The sequence below is a fragment of the Pelodiscus sinensis genome, chromosome 4, assembly GCF_049634645.1.
Source record: "Pelodiscus sinensis isolate JC-2024 chromosome 4, ASM4963464v1, whole genome shotgun sequence".
Lineage (NCBI taxonomy): Eukaryota > Metazoa > Chordata > Testudines > Trionychidae > Pelodiscus > Pelodiscus sinensis.
The window spans coordinates 25,261,380-25,269,000 of record NC_134714.1 but is presented as its reverse complement, the minus strand read 5'-3'; positions in this window follow the sequence as shown (position 1 = coordinate 25,269,000).

Sequence of the window (7,621 nt, the reverse complement as noted above, 5' to 3'; positions counted from 1 at the left end):
AACAATTTTTAAATAAACTAAGCCAAAAAGACACATAACATCACAGCAAAATAAAGCAAACACACCTGTATGAAAAAGTCCATTGTGATTAAAAACTTTCCGAGTACAAAGAGAATCAGTGGGATTCTTACAAGTTGTCTAGATGGCTCATGACAGAGAGCCAATAGAGTTGGGCTAGCAAGGATTGTGCTAGCACTCTAAAAATAGTTGTTTGGACAGTGCATTGATTAGGTCTGGAGTTTGGGCTCTGAATCCCACCCATTAGAGTAGGCTTTCAAATGAACTTTCACAGCAAACTATTCATAAATATGACTGGCCCCAGCTAGATTTTAGGGTCTTAACTCATACAAGGAAACAAACAATTCTTGAATGACATCTCTCATATTAAAGCCACACACAGAATTTTCTTTCATTTCATCCATGCATCTGATGAATCCACCTCTTTATTTTCCACAGCAAACATTTATTTTAACTATTACAATCCAATTCATTTACTAGTGAAATTCCGTTATGTGCAGAAACCCTGAAGAGCAGTAATGTAGCACTGAATTCAGACCCACCATTTTCTTTTGGTTGGAGTTTGGGGGTTTTGTTTGTTTGTTTTTGCTAGATCCCTATTGAGATTTCAGATCTTTTAGGCTTGAATTTTCAAAGGAGCCAACGGAAGTTAAGCACCCAATTCCCACTGCAGTTAAATGTGTGATGGGGGTCTCAACTCCTTTTGGTCTCCTTTAAAAATCCCTGGTTTAAGTGCTAAGTGGCTTTTTTTCTCTGCCTGTCCCAGCTGAGCAATCATGTTGGTGTCAACTTTCTATTTTGCAAGAGTGGCAGTGCCTACCTGCCCATCTTGCAATCACATTAGCTAACTGCCGCTGAGCAATACTTGTACATTGACACGATTAGGCTCAGTCCATCCAGCCTTGCTTGCTGCTGGCAGTAATTGAAGTACTTGCTTGAGTAAAGCAAGAGACACTTGGTCCTCAGAGGTAGTAATGTACAGAGGGACAGCACTGCTTCTACTGATTGGTATAAGGTGGTGGAAATGTGTCCACTGAGATCAATGGGAGTTTAGTTGCCTAAGTATCTTTAAAAATATGGGCCAGAACATCCAGACCCAAGGTCTGGCGTGCATAACTAAGAAATTCCCCTCTATGGCTACGTCTACACTGGCATGTTTTTCCGGAAATGCTTTTAACAGAAAAGTTTTCCGTTAAAAGCATTTTCGGAAAAGCACGTCTAGATTGGCAGGATGCTTTTCCGGAAAAGCACTTTTTGCAGAAAAGCGTCCGTGGTCAATCTAGACGCGCTTTTCCGCAAAAAAACCCCGATCGCCATTTTCGCCCTTTTGCACAAAAGTCTTTCGGAAAAAGACTTTTGCCCAAACGGGAGCAGCATAGTATTTCTGGAAAATCACTGACGATCTTACATGAGATCGTCAGTGCTTTTCCGGAAATTCAAGCGGCCAGTGTAGACAGCTGGCGAGTTTTTCCGGAAAAGCAGCTGATTTTCCGGAAAAACTTGCCAGTCTAGACACAGCCTATGTGATTCACAGAATGCCATTAACAGGCTTAGGAGTGGACAAAGTCTTCTTTTGTTTGGCTAGAGGAGGAAATTACCAAGGTGCTATGCTTAGAAAAACACAATAGGAAAGAAAAATGAATTGCCTTTGCATTAAAAAATCACTCATTATTTGAATGAAACATCTGATGTGGAATCATGTCCTTGCATGCTGGTAACTAACAAAACACTACCCCTGCATTTTTAGAGTGGGGATAGATATGTCACTTTTTCTGAGTTGTGTGGCCACAGCCCCGCACTCAAAACAAGAACATATCTTTGGGTAAAAATTGTTTTGAAAATTACATTGGACTGAACCGACATGAAAACTGCTTAAGTCTGATCATATGCATGTATCACAGAAGGTCAAGAAGATAGACAAAATCTGTTTGACACTGTTGTTTCTTTGCTGTGCCTTTGAGGACAAACCTATTTCAGAAGCTGAGCTCAGCCTGACAAAACAGTGTAAGGTAACTTCAGACTGTCGTCAGAACCTTCAGAGGTTATTACACCAAATCAATCCTTTGGAACAATCCATGCAGGATTCTTGGTCAAGTATTAAACATCCATAGATAAAGCACAATTAACACTAAATCTTAAATTAACTACAGATATTGGGTCATAACCTCTGCTGACCACATAAATCAGGCTAACCCCATTGGCTATCACAGAACTCTGCTGAGAATCTAATCCCAATGTGTTTTGGTGTCCTACAGACTGCAATGCAAGGATCCGTTTTCCAGAACTTGTTTGAGAGTATCACAGAAATCAGAGATGGGGAAGACATACAGTACTCCCAATGAGAAAGATTAGTCATGAGTCCATCAAGAGATTGTCTGAAAAATCATGAGACTTTTTAAAATAAATGTTGACTTCTTTTTATTAGCCATCTGGTTGTTTTGCCTTTAGAGTGTACTTGCGTCATTTTCATGCTTTTGTGTATAACCTACAACTTATTCCCTCAGACGTTTAAGGAGATTGGCCTAAAGTATTGATAGAGATTGGAACTTCCCCAAATGTTGAAGGGGAGGTGGGTGTTATATCTGGTTTTATTCTCCGTGATTTTCTCTTCATATACGATTGAAATTATTATTATTAAATTTCTAGATTTCTGTGTGCTTTACAACTTCATCCTGAATCCTGAGATCTGTGGGACTTCGGCCATTGACTTTAATGAGAGAGGGTCAACCCATTAGACACCAGTTCTAAAACTGACTCCATGCTAGCTCGGGAATCCACCTATGTATCTTTCACTATAGAAACAGTATATTAAGTATCAGGGGGTAGCTGTGTTAGTCTGGATCTGCAAAAGCGACAAGGAGTCCTGTGGCACGTTATAGACCACAGTGGAGCATACGCTTTCTCCTTATGCTTGTCCTTGTCCGTTTTGCAGTATATTAAGTAGTAAGGCTTCAAAGTTCATTCTCTCTCTTTCTCAATCTCTCCCAGAGAGACAGAGAGAAAGTAAATGGGATGTGGGCTCCTAAGTACTTCAGGCTCAGATCTTCAAAGATATTTAAGCATCTAACTGCCACTGGGCTTCAGTCACTTTGTAAATGGGATTTAGATGCCTAAATCAATTAGCTATTTTTGAAAATTGTACCCACCGTCTACCAGCCTTGCTTCATCGATGCTCCATCTGGTTACAAATTTCACCTGAAAACACATTTTCTCCTTTACTTATATCTCTTAACATCTCCCTCCCTTTGCGCTTATTTTTGTATTTAAATCTGCCATTGTATTATTTCACTCTACAGATCATGTTGGGATAGTTTGCAAGAATAATTCTTGGCTCAATAAAGTACATTGTCTTGCATTTGTAATAAACATTCAAGTCATTTACTGAAGAGTACTTGGTTTCTGGTTAGTTTGTTTATCCAACCACTGACATCCTTACGCTGGCAAAACTATCTTTAATATAGTATCAGCCTTCCCTGGTTCTGCTGGTGGGATTGTCTTTGATTCACAATGGGAGGCATTGCACAAAGAGTTTGCTCCCTGTACCATCTGCCACACTCCAGAAATGCTTCTCAAAAAATGAGGAGTAACATTAGTTCGAACCAAGGGGTTTGGTTCGAACTAACGCATCCCGGTGCACACTTTCACTTTCGAAACAGCTGTTGATCGGAGTAACGCGCTGGCGAGATCATGCTAATGAAGTGCAGGATATTTAAATCGCCGCTTCATTGACTATTTCGAATGCCTACATTTGCATCCCTAGTTCGAACTAGGGTGCAAGTGTAGACAGACCCAAACAAGAAAAAGGTAGTGAAAGAGAAATATAAACTCCCCCTCCCTTTCCCCCAAAGGAATGAAATTGCTATAGTAGTTTAATTATGTATTTTAATTACATGCATATTAGAGAAAACTATTTATAGAATCATGTCTTTAAGAAAAGAACAGAAGGGCAGCACTGAACATCAGATCAGAGGGGTTCACAAAAAGACCTTCTCCACTGTAAGCTCGAACATATTAAGTTCTGCAGGAGGGAAAGCTTCACTTATACCACCACTGGGCCTTATACCTGCAGCCTACTGGGAATCCCAGTCCACAGTTTTCAGCTAGATTCTGTCTCCAGCTGCTCACTAAGTTTTGGAGCTGAGGAACAGAACTATTGGTCTGCTACAGCGGTTCTCAAACTGTGGGATGAAACTTTCTGGGATCTGTGGTCTTGGGCTGGCGCTGAAGCCCAAGCCCCACTGTCCGAAGCCAAAGCCAAAGCCAAATCTGAATCCCACTGCCCTGGGCAGCTCAGTCTTCGGCATCAGCCTTGGGGAGTAGGGCTTACCCACCATACCTGGAGCAGAAGCCTTTGGGCTTTGGTTTTGGTTGTCTCACCTGCAATGGCAGGGCTCGGATGGGCTCAGGATTTGGTCCCTCCTCCTGGGTTTATTTAGTAATTTATGGTGTTAGAAGGGAGTTGTGGTGCAATTAAGTTTGAAAACTCCTGGTGTACTGGTTCCTTGAATTTCAGCTTGCTGGGGAGCCTGTTTCTCCCAGTAGAAACCAACAGCTGAAGGATTTTAATGGTGGCCATAGGATAGTTCAGCAGGGATGGATTTACACCCTGACAATCATTGTGCAAAGTGGGGTTTCTATAAGGGGTTGCAAATACATCCATGGACATTCACCATGCCATTATTCAATAATAATCAATTTCAGTGGAGTTACAGCAGCATAAAATTGGATAACACAGGAATGAGCCAGAACTACAATGTGTGGATAAAAATCTGATCTGAGATACACAGCTGAAAATCAGGAGTAACTCAAGTGAACTCAGTATTTTAGATTTTCAGTAGAGTACCTGAGATCTGAACCTGATTTTATATATTATACATGCAAATACAACTATCACACACACTGTACAGCACAGGCTACACTGATAGACAGTAATTCTCAATGATAAAACCTTTTTTAAAAAGAGCATTGTATATATTTTGAAGCTATTTTAATAGATTGTGACTCTGTGTGTTGATATATGTATCATTATGGTTGCTTTCCTCCCCTTTTTCATTAGCTTTCATGTGCTCTAATATACCAGACTTCAACCTCAATCAGTGCGGTAGCTGAACAGCTCCACATGAAAATATCTAAGGATGTGTCTACACAATATCCTAAACTCGAAATAAGATACGCAATTTTCGCTACACAAATTGTGTATCTTATTTTGAATATATTTCAAAATAGCTTATTGTGAAATTTTGCACCAGATTTTGAAAAAACATGCTATTTTGAGCCATCGCTTAACCCTCATGGAACAAGATTTACCAGGATGGTGAAGTAGCGCACCCATTATTTCAAAAAATATTTCAAAATAATGGGAGGCTTGTGTAGACACAGGGTAGCTATTTTGGGATACCAAAATTGCCGTACAGTGTAGACATACACTAAATGGCCTTCACTTGCTTCAGGAGATAGCCTCAAGTATCTGGGCATGTGCGTGCACACACACACACACAAACACAGACACACACACACACAGAGCGCCACCTAAATCCAAACACATGTCTAAGCTGTGTGAACAAAAGGAAGTCTGCAATGGGTATTTCATCGACCAGCAGTTCATTGGAAAGAATAATTAGAATTGCATTTTCCTGCACTAATTTTCATCCCCAAAATTCAATCCACCTAAGTACTCAAAGATTGCATTACTTTGACCAGCACAGTAGCCCTATATTGTAATTTGCCATGATAAAACCTACAAGAAGAGTATCAGGGACAGAATAGGGTCGCACATCTTTTTTAACATTCCTATATATTTTCATTAAAATTTGAAATATTTTATCCTATTTTGCCTACAGTAGTATCTAGGAAATAGATAGTAGGAAACAAACCTTGCATTTGATACGGGATGGACAATATGAATGAATAGGTCTTTTCCTTCTCTAATATGTCTGATTCTTTCTAGGAAAGAACCGTCTGTCATCTGACAGAAAATGGAATACACATTGTCATTGAATAAGTAACGGTCAGTTTTTAGCTGAGCTGAGAGAATAATTCATAGAAAATCATACACAACATAAATATTTCCTCTTTTCTTTTTCTGCTTTCCAAATTGATCATATTTTCTTAAATGCATCTGTTATTCAAAATTCTTTTTGAATGATTTCTGAAACAAATGTTTGGTATGTTCACAAGTCTCTTCTTGTGAGTTTCAGTCTTCAAACTATTTTGACTGGATGCATAGATGACATGTAAATTTCTGTTTCCTGACAAGCCTTAGGATGCAATGTAGCCCTTAGAATCTACTTTATTCTGAGAATATTAGTAATTATATTTTCTGCTAATATTCTGCTATCTGGACCTAAAATTTATATAAATTTCCTGCCAGTAAATTCTCTGGTTCAGATTCTGATCCCAGGATATTTATGTAAATCAGGAGTAAGCCTATTAAATCCATAAAGCTACACTGGTCTAAAATTAGTATAAATAAGAATCAGGCCCATCAAAAGTAAATTGGCTTTATAACATTATGTTCCCTTATTACAATTATGCTAAGGAAACAATTGTTTAAAGGGATTCTGAAAAGAAAAATCAAATTAAAAGTTTTTTTGTTTGTAAGTTTAAAATATTTTTCAGCTCATTGTGAATCAGGCCTTGAACACTAGGGACCTGAATCTGAGTTCACAACAGTTTTACTAAACTGGTGTAAATCCACTGATTTCAATATAATTTTTTCTGATTTTTATCTATGCACAAGAAAACTCAGAATATGGATCAAGGTTTAGCAAATGCTAAGAAAAATATTCTGCAAATATTCATCTGAATTTGTGAATACATTTGCTTTGCTAGCATTTGTTGTTTCACTTTTCATTAATAATCTAACAAACAGTCCCAATTCTGATCTTTCATTCACACCAGCATATCTGTAGAATCATTCTGTTCAAGCCAGTACAGCTATGTAGTGATATAAAACAGTAGAAAGTGAGATCAGAATCAAGCCTTATTGTTTAGGGTAAATGCACATTGAAATGAAAAAATTGATGAAATTTAAAAACAAAATATAGTGTCTGTTAAAGAAATTTGTCTGGTGCAGGCTGCCTTTACAATGCATCTTATTTGGAATTTTGGAAATTATAAGAGCAGGGATTCTCATCCTACAGTGGCATAACTGTTACAACACTGTTACTGTCATACAAGCAGTCCCCGGGTTACATGGATCCGACTTACATCGGATCCCTACTTACAAACGTGGTGAGGCAACCCGGCATTAGCTGCTTCCCACCCAGCAGACCAGGGAGACGCGGAGCAGCTTTTCTCAGCAGACACCTCAGCTTGAGAATAAAGGACTGAGGGAAGTGAGGTGTGGGAGAATAAAACTGAGCTCTGGAGAAATGTTTGGCTAGAGTTTCCCCTACAATATGTACCAGTTCCGACTTACATACAAATTCAAATTAAGAACAAACCTACAGTCCCTATCTTGTACGTAACCCGGGGACTGCCTGTATCAGTCTTGCCCTGATTCAGCAAACACATGTGCTTAAACACATGTAACTTTAATAGATCCATAGAGAGTAAGGGAACAAGAGGCCATTACACCATATAGTCTGATGTCCTATATATT